The following is a 25468-nucleotide window of genomic DNA, read 5'->3' as shown; positions in this document are numbered from 1 at the left end:
GCCACAGTCATGTTTCCTGGGCACAGGATTCCAGAATCTCGCCTCAGTCATGTTCCCTGGCCACAGGGTTAAAGAATCAAACCAATGTCAAGTTCCCAAGCCATGGGTTTCAAGTATCAGGTCGCAGTCATGTTTCCAGGGCACAGGGTTCTACAATCAAACCTCAGTCATGTTGCCAGTCCACAGGTTTCTGCCATCAAACCTCAGTCAAGTTCCCAGGCCACAGATTTCCAGAATCAAAGCTCAGTCATATTCCCAGGACACATGGTTCCAGAATCAAACCTCAGTCATGTTCGCAGGCCACAGGATTCCACAATCAAACCACAGTCATGTTCCCAGGAGAAAGGTGTCCAGAAGCAAACCTCAGTCATGTTCCCAGGGAACAGGGTTCCAGAAACAAACCTCAGTCATGTTGCCAGGCCACAGGTTTCCACCATCAAACCTCAGACATATTCCCAAGCCACAGGGTTCCAGAATCAAACCGTTCTCATGTTCCCAGGCCACAGGGTTCCAGAATGCACTGATGACATGTTCCCCGGCCACAGGGTTCCAGAATCCACTGATGTCATGTTCCCAGGCCACAGGATTCCAGAATAAAACCTCAGTCAAGTTCCCTGTCCACAGGGTTCCAGAACCAAGCCTCAGTCAGGTTCCCAGGGCCCAGTATTCCACAATCTAAACAGATGTCATGTTCCCAGGGCACAGCATTCCAGAATCACGCCTCAGTCTTGTTCCTGGCCACAGGGTTCCAGAATCAAACCAATGTCAAGTTCCCAGGCCATGGGTTTCAAGTATCAGGTCTCAGTCATGTTTCCAGGGTACAGGGTTCTACAATCAAACCTCAGTCATGTTGCCAGTCCACAGATTTCTGCCATCAAACCTCAGTCAAGTTCCCAGGCCACAGATTTCCAGAATCAAACTTCAGTCATATTCCCAGGCCACACTTTTCCAGAATCACGCCTCAGTCATGTTCCTAGGCCACAGCGTTCCAGAATCAAACCAATGTCAAACTCCTAGGCCATGGGTTTCCACTACCAGGCCACAGTCATGTTTCCAGGGCACAGGGTTCTACAATCAAACCTCAGTCATGTTGCCAGTCCACAGGTTTCTGCCATCAAACCTCAGTCAAGTTCCCAGGCCAAAGATTTCCAATATCAAACCTCAGTCATATTCGCAGGACACATGGTTCCAGAATCAAACCTCAGTCATGTTTGCAGGACCCATGATTCCACAATCAGAACACAGTCATGTTCCCAGCACAAAGGTGTCCAGAATCAAACCTCAGTCATGTTCCCAGGGAACAGGGTTCCAGAAACAAACCTCAGTCATGTTGCCAAGCCACAGGTTTCCACCATCAAACCTCAGACATGTTCCCAGGCCACAGGGTTCCAGAATCAAACCGTTCTCATGTTCCCAGGCCACAGGTTTCCAGAATCCACTGATGTCATGTTCCCAGGCCACAGGGTTCGAGAAACAATCCTCATTTATTTTCGCAGGCTACAGGGTTCCAGAATAAAACCTCAGTCATGTTCCCAGTCCACAGGGTACCAAAACCAAGCCTCAGTCAGATTCCCAGGGCCCAGTATTCCACAATCTAAACAGATGTCATGTTCCCAGGGCACAGCATTCCAGAATCACGCCTCAGTCTTGTTCCTGGCCACAGGGTTCCAGAATCAAACCAATGTCAAGTTCCCAGGCCATGGGTTTCAAGTATCAGGTCTCAGTCATGTTTCCAGGGTACAGGGTTCTACAATCAAACCTCAGTCATGTTGCCAGTCCACAGATTTCTGCCATCAAACCTCAGTCAAGTTCCCAGGCCACAGATTTCCAGAATCAAACTTCAGTCATATTCCCAGGTCACACTTTTCCAGAATCACGCCTCAGTCATGTTCCTAGGCCACAGCGTTCCAGAATCAAACCAATGTCAAACTCCTAGGCCATGGGTTTCCACTACCAGGCCACAGTCATGTTTCCAGGGCACAGGGTTCTACAATCAAACCTCAGTCATGTTGCCAGTCCACAGGTTTCTGCCATCAAACCTCAGTCAAGTTCCCAGGCCAAAGATTTCCAATATCAAACCTCAGTCATATTCGCAGGACACATGGTTCCAGAATCAAACCTCAGTCATGTTTGCAGGACCCATGATTCTACAATCAGAACACAGTCATGTTCCCAGCACAAAGGTGTCCAGAATCAAACCTCAGTCATGTTCCCAGGGAACAGGGTTCCAGAAACAAACCTCAGTCATGTTGCCAAGCCACAGGTTTCCACCATCAAACCTCAGACATGTTCCCAGGCCACAGGGTTCCAGAATCAAACCGTTCTCATGTTCCCAGGCCACTGGGTTCCAGAATCCACTGATGTCATGTTCCCAGGCCACAGGGTTCGAGAAACAATCCTCAGTTATTTTCGCAGGCTACAGGGTTCCAGAATAAAACCTCAGTCATGTTCCCAGTCCACAGGGTACCAAAACCAAGCCTCAGTCAGATTCCCAGGGCCCAGTATTCCACAATCTAAACAGATGTCATGTTCCCAGGCAACAGGATTCCAGAATCACACCTCAGTCTTGTTCCTGGCCACAGGGTTCCAGAATCAAACCAATGTCAAATTCCCAGGCCATGGGTTTCAAGTATCAGGTCGCAGTCATGTTTCCAGGGCACAGGGTTCTACAATCAAACCTCAGTCATGTTGCCAGTCCACAGATTTCTGCCATCAAACCTCAGTCAAGTTCCCAGGCCACAGATTTCCAGAATCAAACCTCAGTCATATTCCCAGGCCACACTTTTCCAGAATCACGCCTCAGTCATGTTCCCTGGCCACAGGGATCCAGAATCAAACCTCAGTCATGTTGCCAGGCCATAGGGTACCACCATCAAACCTCAGTCATATTCCCAGACCACAGGTTTCCACAATCAAACCGATTTCATGTTCCCAGGCAACAGGGTACCAGAATCCAAAGTGATGTCATGTTCCCAGGCCCCAGGATTCCTCAATCTAACATCAGTCATGTTCACAGGCCCATGGTTTCCAAAATCAAACCACAGTCATATTCCCAGGCCACATGGTTCCAGAATCAAACCTCAGTCATGTTCCCAGTCCACAGGATTCCAGAACCAAGCTTTCAGTCAGGTTCCCAGGGCACAGTATTCCATAATCTAAACAGATGTCATGTTCCCAGGCCGCAGGATTCCAGAATCACGCCTCAGTCATGTTCCCAGGCCACAGGGTTCCAGAATCAAACCAATGTCAAATTCCTAGGCCATGGGTTTCCAGTACCAAGCCACAGTCATGTTTCCTGGGCACAGGATTCCAGAATCTCGCCTCAGTCATGTTCCCTGGCCACAGGGTTAAAGAATCAAACCAATGTCAAGTTCCCAAGCCATGGGTTTCAAGTATCAGGTCGCAGTCATGTTTCCAGGGCACAGGGTTCTACAATCAAACCTCAGTCATGTTGCCAGTCCACAGGTTTCTGCCATCAAACCTCAGTCAAGTTCCCAGGCCACAGATTTCCAGAATCAAAGCTCAGTCATATTCCCAGGACACATGGTTCCAGAATCAAACCTCAGTCATGTTCGCAGGCCACAGGATTCCACAATCAAACCACAGTCATGTTCCCAGGAGAAAGGTGTCCAGAAGCAAACCTCAGTCATGTTCCCAGGGAACAGGGTTCCAGAAACAAACCTCAGTCATGTTGCCAGGCCACAGGTTTCCACCATCAAACCTCAGACATATTCCCAAGCCACAGGGTTCCAGAATCAAACCGTTCTCATGTTCCCAGGCCACAGGGTTCCAGAATCCACTGATGACATGTTCCCCGGCCACAGGGTTCCAGAATCCACTGATGTCATGTTCCCAGGCCACAGGATTCCAGAATAAAACCTCAGTCAAGTTCCCTGTCCACAGGGTTCCAGAACCAAGCCTCAGTCAGGTTCCCAGGGCCCAGTATTCCACAGTCTAAACAGATGTCATGTTCCCAGGGCACAGCATTCCAGAATCACGCCTCAGTCTTGTTCCTGGCCACAGGGTTCCAGAATCAAACCAATGTCAAGTTCCCAGGCCATGGGTTTCAAGTATCAGGTCTCAGTCATGTTTCCAGGGTACAGGGTTCTACAATCAAACCTCAGTCATGTTGCCAGTCCACAGATTTCTGCCATCAAACCTCAGTCAAGTTCCCAGGCCACAGATTTCCAGAATCAAACTTCAGTCATATTCCCAGGCCACACTTTTCCAGAATCACGCCTCAGTCATGTTCCTAGGCCACAGCGTTCCAGAATCAAACCAATGTCAAACTCCTAGGCCATGGGTTTCCACTACCAGGCCACAGTCATGTTTCCAGGGCACAGGGTTCTACAATCAAACCTCAGTCATGTTGCCAGTCCACAGGTTTCTGCCATCAAACCTCAGTCAAGTTCCCAGGCCAAAGATTTCCAATATCAAACCTCAGTCATATTCGCAGGACACATGGTTCCAGAATCAAACCTCAGTCATGTTTGCAGGACCCATGATTCCACAATCAGAACACAGTCATGTTCCCAGCACAAAGGTGTCCAGAATCAAACCTCAGTCATGTTCCCAGGGAACAGGGTTCCAGAAACAAACCTCAGTCATGTTGCCAAGCCACAGGTTTCCACCATCAAACCTCAGACATGTTCCCAGGCCACAGGGTTGCAGAATCAAACCGTTCTCATGTTCCCAGGCCACAGGGTTCCAGAATCCACTGATGTCATGTTCCCAGGCCACAGGGTTCGAGAAACAATCCTCAGTTATTTTCGCAGGCTACAGGGTTCCAGAATAAAACCTCAGTCATGTTCCCAGTCCATAGGGTACCAAAACCAAGCCTCAGTCAGATTCCCAGGGCCCAGTATTCCACAATCTAAACAGATGTCATGTTCCCAGGCAACAGGATTCCAGAATCACGCCTCAGTCTTGTTCCTGGCCACAGGGTTCCAGAATCAAACCAATGTCAAATTCCCAGGCCATGGGTTTCAAGTATCAGGTCGCAGTCATGTTTCCAGGGCACAGGGTTCTACAATCAAACCTCAGTAATGTTGCCAGTCCACAGATTTCTGCCATCAAACCTCAGTCAAGTTCCCAGGCCACAGATTTCCAGAATCAAACCTCAGTCATATTCCCAGGCCACACTTTTCTAGAATCATGCCTCAGTCATGTTACCAGGCCACCGGGTTCCAGAAACAATCCTCAGTTATATTCCCAGGCTACAGGGTTCCAGAATAAAACCTCAGTCATGTTCCCGGTCCACAGGGTTCCAGAATCAAACCAATGTCAATTTCCCAGGCCATGCGTTTCAAGTATCAGGTCGCAGTCATGTTTCCAGAGCACAGGGTTCAACAGTCAAACCTCAGTAATGTTGCCAGTCCACAGATTTCTGCCATCAAACCTCAGTCAAGTTCCCAGGCCACAGATTTCCAGAATCAAACCTCAGTCATATTCCCAGGCCACAGTTTTCCAGAATCACGCCTCAGTCATGTTCCCTGGCCACAGGGATCCAGAATCAAACCTCAGTCATGTTGCCAGGCCATAGGGTACCACCATCAAACCTCAGTCATATTCCCAGACCACAGGTTTCCACAATCAAACCGATTTCATGTTCCCAGGCAACAGGGTACCAGAATCCAAAGTGATGTCATGTTCCCAGGCCCCAGGATTCCTCAATCTAACATCAGTCATGTTCACAGGCCAATGGTTTCCAAAATCAAACCACAGTCATATTCCCAGGCCACATGGTTCCAGAATCAAACCTCAGTCATGTTCCCAGTCCACAGGATTCCAGAACCAAGCTTTCAGTCAGGTTCCCAGGGCACAGTATTCCATAATCTAAACAGATGTCATGTTCCCAGGCCGCAGGATTCCAGAATCACGCCTCAGTCATGTTCCCAGGCCACAGGGTTCCAGAATCAAACCAATGTCAAATTCCTAGGCCATGGGTTTCCAGTACCAAGCCACAGTCATGTTTCCTGGGCACAGGATTCCAGAATCTCGCCTCAGTCATGTTCCCTGGCCACAGGGTTAAAGAATCAAACCAATGTCAAGTTCCCAAGCCATGGGTTTCAAGTATCAGGTCTCAGTCATGTTTCCAGGGTACAGGGTTCTACAATCAAACCTCAGTCATGTTGCCAGTCCACAGGTTTCTGCCATCAAACCTCAGTCAAGTTCCCAGGCCACAGATTTCCAGAATCAAAGCTCAGTCATATTCCCAGGACACATGGTTCCAGAATCAAACCTCAGTCATGTTCGCAGGCCACAGGATTCCACAATCAAACCACAGTCATGTTCCCAGGAGAAAGGTGTCCAGAAGCAAACCTCAGTCATGTTCCCAGGGAACAGGGTTCCAGAAACAAACCTCAGTCATGTTGCCAGGCCACAGGTTTCCACCATCAAACCTCAGACATATTCCCAAGCCACAGGGTTCCAGAATCAAACCGTTCTCATGTTCCCAGGCCACAGGGTTCCAGAATCCACTGATGACATGTTCCCCGGCCACAGGGTTCCAGAATCCACTGATGTCATGTTCCCAGGCCACAGGATTCCAGAATAAAACCTCAGTCAAGTTCCCTGTCCACAGGGTTCCAGAACCAAGCCTCAGTCAGGTTCCCAGGGCCCAGTATTCCACAATCTAAACAGATGTCATGTTCCCAGGGCACAGCATTCCAGAATCACGCCTCAGTCTTGTTCCTGGCCACAGGGTTCCAGAATCAAACCAATGTCAAGTTCCCAGGCCATGGGTTTCAAGTATCAGGTCTCAGTCATGTTTCCAGGGTACAGGGTTCTACAATCAAACCTCAGTCATGTTGCCAGTCTACAGATTTCTGCCATCAAACCTCAGTCAAGTTCCCAGGCCACAGATTTCCAGAATCAAACTTCAGTCATATTCCCAGGTCACACTTTTCCAGAATCACGCCTCAGTCATGTTCCTAGGCCACAGCGTTCCAGAATCAAACCAATGTCAAACTCCTAGGCCATGGGTTTCCACTACCAGGCCACAGTCATGTTTCCAGGGCACAGGGTTCTACAATCAAACCTCAGTCATTTTGCCAGTCCACAGGTTTCTGCCATCAAACCTCAGTCAAGTTCCCAGGCCAAAGATTTCCAATATCAAACCTCAGTCATATTCGCAGGACACATGGTTCCAGAATCAAACCTCAGTCATGTTTGCAGGACCCATGATTCTACAATCAGAACACAGTCATGTTCCCAGCACAAAGGTGTCCAGAATCAAACCTCAGTCATGTTCCCAGGGAACAGGGTTCCAGAAACAAACCTCAGTCATGTTGCCAAGCCACAGGTTTCCACCATCAAACCTCAGACATGTTCCCAGGCCACAGGGTTCCAGAATCAAACCGTTCTCATGTTCCCAGGCCACAGGGTTCCAGAATCCACTGATGTCATGTTCCCAGGCCACAGGGTTCGAGAAACAATCCTCAGTTATTTTCGCAGGCTACAGGGTTCCAGAATAAAACCTCAGTCATGTTCCCAGTCCATAGGGTACCAAAACCAAGCCTCAGTCAGATTCCCAGGGCCCAGTATTCCACAATCTAAACAGATGTCATGTTCCCAGGCAACAGGATTCCAGAATCACGCCTCAGTCTTGTTCCTGGCCACAGGGTTCCAGAATCAAACCAATGTCAAATTCCCAGGCCATGGGTTTCAAGTATCAGGTCGCAGTCATGTTTCCAGGGCACAGGGTTCTACAATCAAACCTCAGTCATGTTGCCAGTCCACAGATTTCTGCCATCAAACCTCAGTCAAGTTCCCAGGCCACAGATTTCCAGAATCAAACCTCAGTCATATTCCCAGGCCACACTTTTCCAGAATCACGCCTCAGTCATGTTACCAGGCCACCGGGTTCCAGAAATAATCCTCAGTTATATTCCCAGGCTACAGGGTTCCAGAATAAAACCTCAGTAATGTTCCCGGTCCACAGGGTTCCAGATTCAAACCAATGTCAATTTCCCAGGCCATGCGTTTCAAGTATCAGGTCGCAGTCATGTTTCCAGAGCACAGGGTTCAACAGTCAAACCTCAGTAATGTTGCCAGTCCACAGATTTCTGCCATCAAACCTCAGTCAAGTTCCCAGGCCACAGATTTCCAGAATCAAACCTCAGTCATATTCCCAGGCCACAGTTTTCCAGAATCATGCCTCAGTCATGTTCCCTGGCCACAGGGATCCAGAATCAAACCTCAGTCATGTTGCCAGGCCATAGGGTACCACCATCAAACCTCAGTCATATTCCCAGACCACAGGTTTCCACAATCAAACCGATTTCATGTTCCCAGGCAACAGGGTACCAGAATCCAAAGTGATGTCATGTTCCCAGGCCCCAGGATTCCTCAATCTAACATCAGTCATGTTCACAGGCCCATGGTTTCCAAAATCAAACCACAGTCATATTCCCAGGCCACATGGTTCCAGAATCAAACCTCAGTCATGTTCCCAGTCCACAGGATTCCAGAACCAAGCTTTCAGTCAGGTTCCCAGGGCACAGTATTCCATAATCTAAACAGATGTCATGTTCCCAGGCCGCAGGATTCCAGAATCACGCCTCAGTCATGTTCCCAGGCCACAGGGTTCCAGAATCAAACCAATGTCAAATTCCTAGGCCATGGGTTTCCAGTACCAAGCCACAGTCATGTTTCCTGTGCACAGGATTCCAGAATCTCGCCTCAGTCATGTTCCCTGGCCACAGGGTTAAAGAATCAAACCAATGTCAAGTTCCCAAGCCATGGGTTTCAAGTATCAGGTCGCAGTCATGTTTCCAGGGCACAGGGTTCTACAATCAAACCTCAGTCATGTTGCCAGTCCACAGGTTTCTGCCATCAAACCTCAGTCAAGTTCCCAGGCCACAGATTTCCAGAATCAAAGCTCAGTCATATTCCCAGGACACATGGTTCCAGAATCAAACCTCAGTCATGTTCGCAGGCCACAGGATTCCACAATCAAACCACAGTCATGTTCCCAGGAGAAAGGTGTCCAGAAGCAAACCTCAGTCATGTTCCCAGGGAACAGGGTTCCAGAAACAAACCTCAGTCATGTTGCCAGGCCACAGGTTTCCACCATCAAACCTCAGACATATTCCCAAGCCACAGGGTTCCAGAATCAAACCGTTCTCATGTTCCCAGGCCACAGGGTTCCAGAATCCACTGATGACATGTTCCCCGGCCACAGGGTTCCAGAATCCACTGATGTCATGTTCCCAGGCCACAGGATTCCAGAATAAAACCTCAGTCAAGTTCCCTGTCCACAGGGTTCCAGAACCAAGCCTCAGTCAGGTTCCCAGGGCCCAGTATTCCACAATCTAAACAGATGCCATGTTCCCAGGGCACAGCATTCCAGAATCACGCCTCAGTCTTGTTCCTGGCCACAGGGTTCCAGAATCAAACCAATGTCAAGTTCCCAGGCCATGGGTTTCAAGTATCAGGTCTCAGTCATGTTTCCAGGGTACAGGGTTCTACAATCAAACCTCAGTCATGTTGCCAGTCTACAGATTTCTGCCATCAAACCTCAGTCAAGTTCCCAGGCCACAGATTTCCAGAATCAAACTTCAGTCATATTCCCAGGTCACACTTTTCCAGAATCACGCCTCAGTCATGTTCCTAGGCCACAGCGTTCCAGAATCAAACCAATGTCAAACTCCTAGGCCATGGGTTTCCACTACCAGGCCACAGTCATGTTTCCAGGGCACAGGGTTCTACAATCAAACCTCAGTCATGTTGCCAGTCCACAGGTTTCTGCCATCAAACCTCAGTCAAGTTCCCAGGCCAAAGATTTCCAATATCAAACCTCAGTCATATTCGCAGGACACATGGTTCCAGAATCAAACCTCAGTCATGTTTGCAGGACCCATGATTCTACAATCAGAACACAGTCATGTTCCCAGCACAAAGGTGTCCAGAATCAAACCTCAGTCATGTTCCCAGGGAACAGGGTTCCAGAAACAAACCTCAGTCATGTTGCCAAGCCACAGGTTTCCACCATCAAACCTCAGACATGTTCCCAGGCCACAGGGTTCCAGAATCAAACCGTTCTCATGTTCCCAGGCCACAGGGTTCCAGAATCCACTGATGTCATGTTCCCAGGCCACAGGGTTCGAGAAACAATCCTCAGTTATTTTCGCAGGCTACAGGGTTCCAGAATAAAACCTCAGTCATGTTCCCAGTCCATAGGGTACCAAAACCAAGCCTCAGTCAGATTCCCAGGGCCCAGTATTCCACAATCTAAACAGATGTCATGTTCCCAGGCAACAGGATTCCAGAATCACGCCTCAGTCTTGTTCCTGGCCACAGGGTTCCAGAATCAAACCAATGTCAAATTCCCAGGCCATGGGTTTCAAGTATCAGGTCGCAGTCATGTTTCCAGGGCACAGGGTTCTACAATCAAACCTCAGTCATGTTGCCAGTCCACAGATTTCTGCCATCAAACCTCAGTCAAGTTCCCAGGCCACAGATTTCCAGAATCAAACCTCAGTCATATTCCCAGGCCACACTTTTCCAGAATCACGCCTCAGTCATGTTCCCTGGCCACAGGGATCCAGAATCAAACCTCAGTCATGTTGCCAGGCCATAGGGTACCACCATCAAACCTCAGTCATATTCCCAGACCACAGGTTTCCACAATCAAACCGATTTCATGTTCCCAGGCAACAGGGTACCAGAATCCAAAGTGATGTCATGTTCCCAGGCCCCAGGATTCCTCAATCTAACATCAGTCATGTTCACAGGCCCATGGTTTCCAAAATCAAACCACAGTCATATTCCCAGGCCACATGGTTCCAGAATCAAACCTCAGTCATGTTCCCAGTCCACAGGATTCCAGAACCAAGCTTTCAGTCAGGTTCCCAGGGCACAGTATTCCATAATCTAAACAGATGTCATGTTCCCAGGCCGCAGGATTCCAGAATCACGCCTCAGTCATGTTCCCAGGCCACAGGGTTCCAGAATCAAACCAATGTCAAATTCCTAGGCCATGGGTTTCCAGTACCAAGCCACAGTCATGTTTCCTGGGCACAGGATTCCAGAATCTCGCCTCAGTCATGTTCCCTGGCCACAGGGTTAAAGAATCAAACCAATGTCAAGTTCCCAAGCCATGGGTTTCAAGTATCAGGTCGCAGTCATGTTTCCAGGGCACAGGGTTCTACAATCAAACCTCAGTCATGTTGCCAGTCCACAGGTTTCTGCCATCAAACCTCAGTCAAGTTCCCAGGCCACAGATTTCCAGAATCAAAGCTCAGTCATATTCCCAGGACACATGGTTCCAGAATCAAACCTCAGTCATGTTCGCAGGCCACAGGATTCCACAATCAAACCACAGTCATGTTCCCAGGAGAAAGGTGTCCAGAAGCAAACCTCAGTCATGTTCCCAGGGAACAGGGTTCCAGAAACAAACCTCAGTCATGTTGCCAGGCCACAGGTTTCCACCATCAAACCTCAGACATATTCCCAAGCCACAGGGTTCCAGAATCAAACCGTTCTCATGTTCCCAGGCCACAGGGTTCCAGAATCCACTGATGACATGTTCCCCGGCCACAGGGTTCCAGAATCCACTGATGTCATGTTCCCAGGCCACAGGATTCCAGAATAAAACCTCAGTCAAGTTCCCTGTCCACAGGGTTCCAGAACCAAGCCTCAGTCAGGTTCCCAGGGCCCAGTATTCCACAATCTAAACAGATGTCATGTTCCAAGGGCACAGCATTCCAGAATCACGCCTCAGTCTTGTTCCTGGCCACAGGGTTCCAGAATCAAACCAATGTCAAGTTCCCAGGCCATGGGTTTCAAGTATCAGGTCTCAGTCATGTTTCCAGGGTACAGGGTTCTACAATCAAACCTCAGTCATGTTGCCAGTCCACAGATTTCTGCCATCAAACCTCAGTCAAGTTCCCAGGCCACAGATTTCCAGAATCAAACTTCAGTCATATTCCCAGGCCACACTTTTCCAGAATCACGCCTCAGTCATATTCCTAGGCCACAGCGTTCCAGAATCAAACCAATGTCAAACTCCTAGGCCATGGGTTTCCACTACCAGGCCACAGTCATGTTTCCAGGGCACAGGGTTCTACAATCAAACCTCAGTCATTTTGCCAGTCCACAGGTTTCTGCCATCAAACCTCAGTCAAGTTCCCAGGCCAAAGATTTCCAATATCAAACCTCAGTCATATTCGCAGGACACATGGTTCCAGAATCAAACCTCAGTCATGTTTGCAGGACCCATGATTCCACAATCAGAACACAGTCATGTTCCCAGCACAAAGGTGTCCAGAATCAAACCTCAGTCATGTTCCCAGGGAACAGGGTTCCAGAAACAAACCTCAGTCATGTTGCCAAGCCACAGGTTTCCACCATCAAACCTCAGACATGTTCCCAGGCCACAGGGTTCCAGAATCAAACCGTTCTCATGTTCCGAGGCCACAGGTTTCCAGAATCCACTGATGTCATGTTCCCAGGCCACAGGGTTCGAGAAACAATCCTCATTTATTTTCGCAGGCTACAGGGTTCCAGAATAAAACCTCAGTCATGTTCCCAGTCCACAGGGTACCAAAACCAAGCCTCAGTCAGATTCCCAGGGCCCAGTATTCCACAATCTAAACAGATGTCATGTTCCCAGGGCACAGCATTCCAGAATCACGCCTCAGTCTTGTTCCTGGCCACAGGGTTCCAGAATCAAACCAATGTCAAGTTCCCAGGCCATGGGTTTCAAGTATCAGGTCTCAGTCATGTTTCCAGGGTACAGGGTTCTACAATCAAACCTCAGTCATGTTGCCAGTCCACAGATTTCTGCCATCAAACCTCAGTCAAGTTCCCAGGCCACAGATTTCCAGAATCAAACTTCAGTCATATTCCCAGGTCACACTTTTCCAGAATCACGCCTCAGTCATGTTCCTAGGCCACAGCGTTCCAGAATCAAACCAATGTCAAACTCCTAGGCCATGGGTTTCCACTACCAGGCCACAGTCATGTTTCCAGGGCACAGGGTTCTACAATCAAACCTCAGTCATGTTGCCAGTCCACAGGTTTCTGCCATCAAACCTCAGTCAAGTTCCCAGGCCAAAGATTTCCAATATCAAACCTCAGTCATATTCGCAGGACACATGGTTCCAGAATCAAACCTCAGTCATGTTTGCAGGACCCATGATTCTACAATCAGAACACAGTCATGTTCCCAGCACAAAGGTGTCCAGAATCAAACCTCAGTCATGTTCCCAGGGAACAGGGTTCCAGAAACAAACCTCAGTCATGTTGCCAAGCCACAGGTTTCCACCATCAAACCTCAGACATGTTCCCAGGCCACAGGGTTCCAGAATCAAACCGTTCTCATGTTCCCAGGCCACTGGGTTCCAGAATCCACTGATGTCATGTTCCCAGGCCACAGGGTTCGAGAAACAATCCTCAGTTATTTTCGCAGGCTACAGGGTTCCAGAATAAAACCTCAGTCATGTTCCCAGTCCACAGGGTACCAAAACCAAGCCTCAGTCAGATTCCCAGGGCCCAGTATTCCACAATCTAAACAGATGTCATGTTCCCAGGCAACAGGATTCCAGAATCACACCTCAGTCTTGTTCCTGGCCACAGGGTTCCAGAATCAAACCAATGTCAAATTCCCAGGCCATGGGTTTCAAGTATCAGGTCGCAGTCATGTTTCCAGGGCACAGGGTTCTACAATCAAACCTCAGTCATGTTGCCAGTCCACAGATTTCTGCCATCAAACCTCAGTCAAGTTCCCAGGCCACAGATTTCCAGAATCAAACCTCAGTCATATTCCCAGGCCACACTTTTCCAGAATCACGCCTCAGTCATGTTCCCTGGCCACAGGGATCCAGAATCAAACCTCAGTCATGTTGCCAGGCCATAGGGTACCACCATCAAACCTCAGTCATATTCCCAGACCACAGGTTTCCACAATCAAACCGATTTCATGTTCCCAGGCAACAGGGTACCAGAATCCAAAGTGATGTCATGTTCCCAGGCCCCAGGATTCCTCAATCTAACATCAGTCATGTTCACAGGCCCATGGTTTCCAAAATCAAACCACAGTCATATTCCCAGGCCACATGGTTCCAGAATCAAACCTCAGTCATGTTCCCAGTCCACAGGATTCCAGAACCAAGCTTTCAGTCAGGTTCCCAGGGCACAGTATTCCATAATCTAAACAGATGTCATGTTCCCAGGCCGCAGGATTCCAGAATCACGCCTCAGTCATGTTCCCAGGCCACAGGGTTCCAGAATCAAACCAATGTCAAATTCCTAGGCCATGGGTTTCCAGTACCAAGCCACAGTCATGTTTCCTGGGCACAGGATTCCAGAATCTCGCCTCAGTCATGTTCCCTGGCCACAGGGTTAAAGAATCAAACCAATGTCAAGTTCCCAAGCCATGGGTTTCAAGTATCAGGTCGCAGTCATGTTTCCAGGGCACAGGGTTCTACAATCAAACCTCAGTCATGTTGCCAGTCCACAGGTTTCTGCCATCAAACCTCAGTCAAGTTCCCAGGCCACAGATTTCCAGAATCAAAGCTCAGTCATATTCCCAGGACACATGGTTCCAGAATCAAACCTCAGTCATGTTCGCAGGCCACAGGATTCCACAATCAAACCACAGTCATGTTCCCAGGAGAAAGGTGTCCAGAAGCAAACCTCAGTCATGTTCCCAGGGAACAGGGTTCCAGAAACAAACCTCAGTCATGTTGCCAGGCCACAGGTTTCCACCATCAAACCTCAGACATATTCCCAAGCCACAGGGTTCCAGAATCAAACCGTTCTCATGTTCCCAGGCCACAGGGTTCCAGAATCCACTGATGACATGTTCCCCGGCCACAGGGTTCCAGAATCCACTGATGTCATGTTCCCAGGCCACAGGATTCCAGAATAAAACCTCAGTCAAGTTCCCTGTCCACAGGGTTCCAGAACCAAGCCTCAGTCAGGTTCCCAGGGCCCAGTATTCCACAATCTAAACAGATGTCATGTTCCAAGGGCAAAGCATTCCAGAATCACGCCTCAGTCTTGTTCCTGGCCACAGGGTTCCAGAATCAAACCAATGTCAAGTTCCCAGGCCATGGGTTTCAAGTATCAGGTCTCAGTCATGTTTCCAGGGTACAGGGTTCTACAATCAAACCTCAGTCATGTTGCCAGTCCACAGATTTCTGCCATCAAACCTCAGTCAAGTTCCCAGGCCACAGATTTCCAGAATCAAACTTCAGTCATATTCCCAGGCCACACTTTTCCAGAATCACGCCTCAGTCATATTCCTAGGCCACAGCGTTCCAGAATCAAACCAATGTCAAACTCCTAGGCCATGGGTTTCCACTACCAGGCCACAGTCATGTTTCCAGGGCACAGGGTTCTACAATCAAACCTCAGTCATTTTGCCAGTCCACAGGTTTCTGCCATCAAACCTCAGTCAAGTTCCCAGGCCAAAGATTTCCAATATCAAACCTCAGTCATATTCGCAGGACACATGGTTCCAGAATCAAACCTCAGTCATGTTTGCAGGACCCATGATTCCACAATCAGAACACAGTCATGTTCCCAGCACAAAGGTGTCCAGAATCAAACCTCAGTCATGTTCCCAGGGAACAGGGTTCCAGAAACAAACCTCAGTCATGTTGCCAAGCCACAGGTTTCCACCATCAAACCTCAGACATGTTCCCAGGCCACAGGGTTCCAGAATCAAACCGTTCTCATGTTCCGAGGCCACAGGTTTCCAGAATCCACTGATGTCATGTTCCCAGGCCACAGGGTTCGAGAAACAATCCTCATTTATTTTCGCAGGCTACAGGGTTCCAGAATAAAACCTCAGTCATGTTCCCAGTCCACAGGGTACCAAAACCAAGCCTCAGTCAGATTCCCAGGGCCCAGTATTCCACAATCTAAACAGATGTCATGTTCCCAGGGCACAGCATTCCAGAATCACGCCTCAGTCTTGTTCCTGGCCACAGGGTTCCAGAATCAAACCAATGTCAAGTTCCCAGGCCATGGGTTTCAAGTATCAGGTCTCAGTCATGTTTCCAGGGTACAGGGTTCTACAATCAAACCTCAGTCATGTTGCCAGTCCACAGATTTCTGCCATCAAACCTCAGTCAAGTTCCCAGGCCACAGATTTCCAGAATCAAACTTCAGTCATATTCCCAGGTCACACTTTTCCAGAATCACGCCTCAGTCATGTTCCTAGGCCACAGCGTTCCAGAATCAAACCAATGTCAAACTCCTAGGCCATGGGTTTCCACTACCAGGCCACAGTCATGTTTCCAGGGCACAGGGTTCTACAATCAAACCTCAGTCATGTTGCCAGTCCACAGGTTTCTGCCATCAAACCTCAGTCAAGTTCCCAGGCCAAAGATTTCCAATATCAAACCTCAGTCATATTCGCAGGACACATGGTTCCAGAATCAAACCTCAGTCATGTTTGCAGGACCCATGATTCTACAATCAGAACACAGTCATGTTCCCAGCACAAAGGTGTCCAGAATCAAACCTCAGTCATGTTCCCAGGGAACAGGGTTCCAGAAACAAACCTCAGTCATGTTGCCAAGCCACAGGTTTCCACCATCAAACCTCAGACATGTTCCCAGGCCACAGGGTTCCAGAATCAAACCGTTCTCATGTTCCCAGGCCACTGGGTTCCAGAATCCACTGATGTCATGTTCCCAGGCCACAGGGTTCGAGAAACAATCCTCAGTTATTTTCGCAGGCTACAGGGTTCCAGAATAAAACCTCAGTCATGTTCCCAGTCCACAGGGTACCAAAACCAAGCCTCAGTCAGATTCCCAGGGCCCAGTATTCCACAATCTAAACAGATGTCATGTTCCCAGGCAACAGGATTCCAGAATCACACCTCAGTCTTGTTCCTGGCCACAGGGTTCCAGAATCAAACCAATGTCAAATTCCCAGGCCATGGGTTTCAAGTATCAGGTCGCAGTCATGTTTCCAGGGCACAGGGTTCTACAATCAAACCTCAGTCATGTTGCCAGTCCACAGATTTCTGCCATCAAACCTCAGTCAAGTTCCCAGGCCACAGATTTCCAGAATCAAACCTCAGTCATATTCCCAGGCCACACTTTTCCAGAATCACGCCTCAGTCATGTTCCCTGGCCACAGGGATCCAGAATCAAACCTCAGTCATGTTGCCAGGCCATAGGGTACCACCATCAAACCTCAGTCATATTCCCAGACCACAGGTTTCCACAATCAAACCGATTTCATGTTCCCAGGCAACAGGGTACCAGAATCCAAAGTGATGTCATGTTCCCAGGCCCCAGGATTCCTCAATCTAACATCAGTCATGTTCACAGGCCCATGGTTTCCAAAATCAAACCACAGTCATATTCCCAGGCCACATGGTTCCAGAATCAAACCTCAGTCATGTTCCCAGTCCACAGGATTCCAGAACCAAGCTTTCAGTCAGGTTCCCAGGGCACAGTATTCCATAATCTAAACAGATGTCATGTTCCCAGGCCGCAGGATTCCAGAATCACGCCTCAGTCATGTTCCCAGGCCACAGGGTTCCAGAATCAAACCAATGTCAAATTCCTAGGCCATGGGTTTCCAGTACCAAGCCACAGTCATGTTTCCTGGGCACAGGATTCCAGAATCTCGCCTCAGTCATGTTCCCTGGCCACAGGGTTAAAGAATCAAACCAATGTCAAGTTCCCAAGCCATGGGTTTCAAGTATCAGGTCGCAGTCATGTTTCCAGGGCACAGGGTTCTACAATCAAACCTCAGTCATGTTGCCAGTCCACAGGTTTCTGCCATCAAACCTCAGTCAAGTTCCCAGGCCACAGATTTCCAGAATCAAAGCTCAGTCATATTCCCAGGACACATGGTTCCAGAATCAAACCTCAGTCATGTTCGCAGGCCACAGGATTCCACAATCAAACCACAGTCATGTTCCCAGGAGAAAGGTGTCCAGAAGCAAACCTCAGTCATGTTCCCAGGGAACAGGGTTCCAGAAACAAACCTCAGTCATGTTGCCAGGCCACAGGTTTCCACCATCAAACCTCAGACATATTCCCAAGCCACAGGGTTCCAGAATCAAACCGTTCTCATGTTCCCAGGCCACAGGGTTCCAGAATCCACTGATGACATGTTCCCCGGCCACAGGGTTCCAGAATCCACTGATGTCATGTTCCCAGGCCACAGGATTCCAGAATAAAACCTCAGTCAAGTTCCCTGTCCACAGGGTTCCAGAACCAAGCCTCAGTCAGGTTCCCAGGGCCCAGTATTCCACAATCTAAACAGATGTCATGTTCCCAGGGCACAGCATTCCAGAATCACGCCTCAGTCTTGTTCCTGGCCACAGGGTTCCAGAATCAAACCAATGTCAAGTTCCCAGGCCATGGGTTTCAAGTATCAGGTCTCAGTCATGTTTCCAGGGTACAGGGTTCTACAATCAAACCTCAGTCATGTTGCCAGTCCACAGATTTCTGCCATCAAACCTCAGTCAAGTTCCCAGGCCACAGATTTCCAGAATCAAACTTCAGTCATATTCCCAGGCCACACTTTTCCAGAATCACGCCTCAGTCATGTTCCTAGGCCACAGCGTTCCAGAATCAAACCAATGTCAAACTCCTAGGCCATGGGTTTCCACTACCAGGCCACAGTCATGTTTCCAGGGCACAGGGTTCTACAATCAAACCTCAGTCATGTTGCCAGTCCACAGGTTTCTGCCATCAAACCTCAGTCAAGTTCCCAGGCCAAAGATTTCCAATATCAAACCTCAGTCATATTCGCAGGACACATGGTTCCAGAATCAAACCTCAGTCATGTTTGCAGGACCCATGATTCCACAATCAGAACACAGTCATGTTCCCAGCACAAAGGTGTCCAGAATCAAACCTCAGTCATGTTCCCAGGGAACAGGGTTCCAGAAACAAACCTCAGTCATGTTGCCAAGCCACAGGTTTCCACCATCAAACCTCAGACATGTTCCCAGGCCACAGGGTTGCAGAATCAAACCGTTCTCATGTTCCCAGGCCACAGGGTTCCAGAATCCACTGATGTCATGTTCCCAGGCCACAGGGTTCGAGAAACAATCCTCATTTATTTTCGCAGGCTACAGGGTTCCAGAATAAAACCTCAGTCATGTTCCCAGTCCACAGGGTACCAAAACCAAGCCTCAGTCAGATTCCCAGGGCCCAGTATTCCACAATCTAAACAGATGTCATGTTCCCAGGGCACAGCATTCCAGAATCACGCCTCAGTCTTGTTCCTGGCCACAGGGTTCCAGAATCAAACCAATGTCAAGTTCCCAGGCCATGGGTTTCAAGTATCAGGTCTCAGTCATGTTTCCAGGGTACAGGGTTCTACAATCAAACCTCAGTCATGTTGCCAGTCCACAGATTTCTGCCATCAAACCTCAGTCAAGTTCCCAGGCCACAGATTTCCAGAATCAAACTTCAGTCATATTCCCAGGTCACACTTTTCCAGAATCACGCCTCAGTCATGTTCCTAGGCCACAGCGTTCCAGAATCAAACCAATGTCAAACTCCTAGGCCATGGGTTTCCACTACCAGGCCACAGTCATGTTTCCAGGGCACAGGGTTCTACAATCAAACCTCAGTCATGTTGCCAGTCCACAGGTTTCTGCCATCAAACCTCAGTCAAGTTCCCAGGCCAAAGATTTCCAATATCAAACCTCAGTCATATTCGCAGGACACATGGTTCCAGAATCAAACCTCAGTCATGTTTGCAGGACCCATGATTCTACAATCAGAACACAGTCATGTTCCCAGCACAAAGGTGTCCAGAATCAAACCTCAGTCATGTTCCCAGGGAACAGGGTTCCAGAAACAAACCTCAGTCATGTTGCCAAGCCACAGGTTTCCACCATCAAACCTCAGACATGTTCCCAGGCCACAGGGTTCCAGAATCAAACCGTTCTCATGTTCCCAGGCCACTGGGTTCCAGAATCCACTGATGTCATGTTCCCAGGCCACAGGGTTCGAGAAACAATCCTCAGTTATTTTCGCAGGCTACAGGGTTCCAGAATAAAACCTCAGTCATGTTCCCAGTCCACAGGGTACCAAAACCAAGCCTCAGTCAGATTCCCAGGGCCCAGTATTCCACAATCTAAACAGATGTCATGTTCCCAGGCAACAGGATTCCAGAATCACACCTCAGTCTTGTTCCTGGCCACAGGGTTCCAGAATCAAACCAATGTCAAATTCCCAGGCCATGGGTTTCAAGTATCAGGTCGCAGTCATGTTTCCAGGGCACAGGGTTCTACAATCAAACCTCAGTCATGTTGCCAGTCCACAGATTTCTGCCATCAAACCTCAGTCAAGTTCCCAGGCCACAGATTTCCAGAATCAAACCTCAGTCATATTCCCAGGCCACACTTTTCCAGAATCACGCCTCAGTCATGTTCCCTGGCCACAGGGATCCAGAATCAAACCTCAGTCATGTTGCCAGGCCATAGGGTACCACCATCAAACCTCAGTCATATTCCCAGACCACAGGTTTCCACAATCAAACCGATTTCATGTTCCCAGGCAACAGGGTACCAGAATCCAAAGTGATGTCATGTTCCCAGGCCCCAGGATTCCTCAATCTAACATCAGTCATGTTCACAGGCCCATGGTTTCCAAAATCAAACCACAGTCATATTCCCAGGCCACATGGTTCCAGAATCAAACCTCAGTCATGTTCCCAGTCCACAGGATTCCAGAACCAAGCTTTCAGTCAGGTTCCCAGGGCACAGTATTCCATAATCTAAACAGATGTCATGTTCCCAGGCCGCAGGATTCCAGAATCACGCCTCAGTCATGTTCCCAGGCCACAGGGTTCCAGAATCAAACCAATGTCAAATTCCTAGGCCATGGGTTTCCAGTACCAAGCCACAGTCATGTTTCCTGGGCACAGGATTCCAGAATCTCGCCTCAGTCATGTTCCCTGGCCACAGGGTTAAAGAATCAAACCAATGTCAAGTTCCCAAGCCATGGGTTTCAAGTATCAGGTCGCAGTCATGTTTCCAGGGCACAGGGTTCTACAATCAAACCTCAGTCATGTTGCCAGTCCACAGGTTTCTGCCATCAAACCTCAGTCAAGTTCCCAGGCCACAGATTTCCAGAATCAAAGCTCAGTCATATTCCCAGGACACATGGTTCCAGAATCAAACCTCAGTCATGTTCGCAGGCCACAGGATTCCACAATCAAACCACAGTCATGTTCCCAGGAGAAAGGTGTCCAGAAGCAAACCTCAGTCATGTTCCCAGGGAACAGGGTTCCAGAAACAAACCTCAGTCATGTTGCCAGGCCACAGGTTTCCACCATCAAACCTCAGACATATTCCCAAGCCACAGGGTTCCAGAATCAAACCGTTCTCATGTTCCCAGGCCACAGGGTTCCAGAATCCACTGATGACATGTTCCCCGGCCACAGGGTTCCAGAATCCACTGATGTCATGTTCCCAGGCCACAGGATTCCAGAATAAAACCTCAGTCAAGTTCCCTGTCCACAGGGTTCCAGAACCAAGCCTCAGTCAGGTTCCCAGGGCCCAGTATTCCACAATCTAAACAGATGTCATGTTCCCAGGGCACAGCATTCCAGAATCACGCCTCAGTCTTGTTCCTGGCCACAGGGTTCCAGAATCAAACCAATGTCAAGTTCCCAGGCCATGGGTTTCAAGTATCAGGTCTCAGTCATGTTTCCAGGGTACAGGGTTCTACAATCAAACCTCAGTCATGTTGCCAGTCCACAGATTTCTGCCATCAAACCTCAGTCAAGTTCCCAGGCCACAGATTTCCAGAATCAAACTTCAGTCATATTCCCAGGCCACACTTTTCCAGAATCACGCCTCAGTCATGTTCCTAGGCCACAGCGTTCCAGAATCAAACCAATGTCAAACTCCTAGGCCATGGGTTTCCACTACCAGGCCACAGTCATGTTTCCAGGGCACAGGGTTCTACAATCAAACCTCAGTCATGTTGCCAGTCCACAGGTTTCTGCCATCAAACCTCAGTCAAGTTCCCAGGCCAAAGATTTCCAATATCAAACCTCAGTCATATTCGCAGGACACATGGTTCCAGAATCAAACCTCAGTCATGTTTGCAGGACCCATGATTCCACAATCAGAACACAGTCATGTTCCCAGCACAAAGGTGTCCAGAATCAAACCTCAGTCATGTTCCCAGGGAACAGGGTTCCAGAAACAAACCTCAGTCATGTTGCCAAGCCACAGGTTTCCACCATCAAACCTCAGACATGTTCCCAGGCCACAGGGTTCCAGAATCAAACCGTTCTCATGTTCCCAGGCCACAGGGTTCCAGAATCCACTGATGTCATGTTCCCAGGCCACAGGGTTCGAGAAACAATCCTCATTTATTTTCGCAGGCTACAGGGTTCCAGAATAAAACCTCAGTCATGTTCCCAGTCCACAGGGTACCAAAACCAAGCCTAAGTCAGATTCCCAGGGCCCAGTATTCCACAATCTAAACAGATGTCATGTTCCCAGGGCACAGCATTCCAGAATCACGCCTCAGTCTTGTTCCTGGCCACAGGGTTCCAGAATCAAACCAATGTCAAGTTCCCAGGCCATGGGTTTCAAGTATCAGGTCTCAGTCATGTTTCCAGGGTACAGGGTTCTACAATCAAACCTCAGTCATGTTGCCAGTCCACAGATTTCTGCCATCAAACCTCAGTCAAGTTCCCAGGCCACAGATTTCCAGAATCAAACTTCAGTCATATTCCCAGGTCACACTTTTCCAGAATCACGCCTCAGTCATGTTCCTAGGCCACAGCGTTCCAGAATCAAACCAATGTCAAACTCCTAGGCCATGGGTTTCCACTACCAGGCCACAGTCATGTTTCCAGGGCACAGGGTTCTACAATCAAACCTCAGTCATGTTGCCAGTCCACAGGTTTCTGCCATCAAACCTCAGTCAAGTTCCCAGGCCAAAGATTTCCAATATCAAACCTCAGTCATATTCGCAGGACACATGGTTCCAGAATCAAACCTCAGTCATGTTTGCAGGACCCATGATTCTACAATCAGAACACAGTCATGTTCCCAGCACAAAGGTGTCCAGAATCAAACCTCAGTCATGTTCCCAGGGAACAGGGTTCCAGAAACAAACCTCAGTCATGTTGCCAAGCCACAGGTTTCCACCATCAAACCTCAGACATGTTCCCAGGCCACAGGGTTCCAGAATCAAACCGTTCTCATGTTCCCAGGCCACTGGGTTCCAGAATACACTGATGTCATGTTCCCAGGCCACAGGGTTCGAGAAACAATCCTCAGTTATTTTCGCAGGCTACAGGGTTCCAGAATAAAACCTCAGTCATGTTCCCAGTCCACAGGGTACCAAAACCAAGCCTCAGTCAGATTCCCAGGGCCCAGTATTCCACAATCTAAACAGATGTCATGTTCCCAGGCAACAGGATTCCAGAATCACACCTCAGTCTTGTTCCAGGCCACAGGGTTCCAGAATCAAACCAATGTCAAATTCCCAGGCCATGGGTTTCAAGTATCAGGTCGCAGTCATGTTTCCAGGGCACAGGGTTCTACAATCAAACCTCAGTCATGTTGCCAGTCCACAGATTTCTGCCATCAAACCTCAGTCAAGTTCCCAGGCCACAGATTTCCAGAATCAAACCTCAGTCATATTCCCAGGCCACACTTTTCCAGAATCACGCCTCAGTCATGTTACCAGGCCACCGGGTTCCAGAAACAATCCTCAGTTATATTCCCAGGCTACAGGGTTCCAGAATAAAACCTCAGTCATGTTCCCGGTCCACAGGGTTCCAGAATCAAACCAATGTCAATTTCCCAGGCCATGCGTTTCAAGTATCAGGTCGCAGTCATGTTTCCAGAGCACAGGGTTCAACAATCAAACCTCAGTAATGTTGCCAGTCCACAGATTTCTGCCATCAAACCTCAGTCAAGTTCCCAGGCCACAGATTTCCAGAATCAAACCTCAGTCATATTCCCAAGCCACAGTTTTCCAGAATCACGCCTCAGTCATGTTCCCTGGCCACAGGGATCCAGAATCAAACCTCAGTCATGTTGCCAGGCCATAGGGTACCACCATCAAACCTCAGTCATATTCCCAGACCACAGGTTTCCACAATCAAACCGATTTCATGTTCCCAGGCAACAGGGTACCAGAATCCAAAGTGATGTCATGTTCCCAGGCCCCAGGATTCCTCAATCTAACATCAGTCATGTTCACAGGCCAATGGTTTCCAAAATCAAACCACAGTCATATTCCCAGGCCACATGGTTCCAGAATCAAACCTCAGTCATGTTCCCAGTCCACAGGATTCCAGAACCAAGCTTTCAGTCAGGTTCCCAGGGCACAGTATTCCATAATCTAAACAGATGTCATGTTCCCAGGCCGCAGGATTCCAGAATCACGCCTCAGTCATGTTCCCAGGCCACAGGGTTCCAGAATCAAACCAATGTCAAATTCCTAGGCCATGGGTTTCCAGTACCAAGCCACAGTCATGTTTCCTGGGCACAGGATTCCAGAATCTCGCCTCAGTCATGTTCCCTGGCCACAGGGTTAAAGAATCAAACCAATGTCAAGTTCCCAAGCCATGGGTTTCAAGTATCAGGTCACAGTCATGTTTCCAGGGTACAGGGTTCTACAATCAAACCTCAGTCATGTTGCCAGTCCACAGGTTTCTGCCATCAAACCTCAGTCAAGTTCCCAGGCCACAGATTTCCAGAATCAAAGCTCAGTCATATTCCCAGGACACATGGTTCCAGAATCAAACCTCAGTCATGTTCGCAGGCCACAGGATTCCACAATCAAACCACAGTCATGTTCCCAGGAGAAAGGTGTCCAGAAGCAAACCTCAGTCATGTTCCCAGGGAACAGGGTTCCAGAAACAAACCTCAGTCATGTTGCCAGGCCACAGGTTTCCACCATCAAACCTCAGACATATTCCCAAGCCACAGGGTTCCAGAATCAAACCGTTCTCATGTTCCCAGGCCACAGGGTTCCAGAATCCACTGATGACATGTTCCCCGGCCACAGGGTTCCAGAATCCACTGATGTCATGTTCCCAGGCCACAGGATTCCAGAATAAAACCTCAGTCAAGTTCCCTGTCCACAGGGTTCCAGAACCAAGCCTCAGTCAGGTTCCCAGGGCCCAGTATTCCACAGTCTAAACAGATGTCATGTTCCCAGGGCACAGCATTCCAGAATCACGCCTCAGTCTTGTTCCTGGCCACAGGGTTCCAGAATCAAACCAATGTCAAGTTCCCAGGCCATGGGTTTCAAGTATCAGGTCTCAGTCATGTTTCCAGGGTACAGGGTTCTACAATCAAACCTCAGTCATGTTGCCAGTCCACAGATTTCTGCCATCAAACCTCAGTCAAGTTCCCAGGCCACAGATTTCCAGAATCAAACTTCAGTCATATTCCCAGGTCACAATTTTCCAGAATCACGCCTCAGTCATGTTCCTAGGCCACAGCGTTCCAGAATCAAACCAATGTCAAACTCCTAGGCCATGGGTTTCCACT

Source organism: Balaenoptera borealis, assembly GCF_965194805.1.
Source record: "Balaenoptera borealis genome assembly, chromosome: 19".
NCBI lineage: Eukaryota > Metazoa > Chordata > Mammalia > Artiodactyla > Balaenopteridae > Balaenoptera > Balaenoptera borealis.
The sequence above is the reverse complement of the archived record's forward strand: the minus strand, read 5'-3'. Positions refer to the sequence as shown.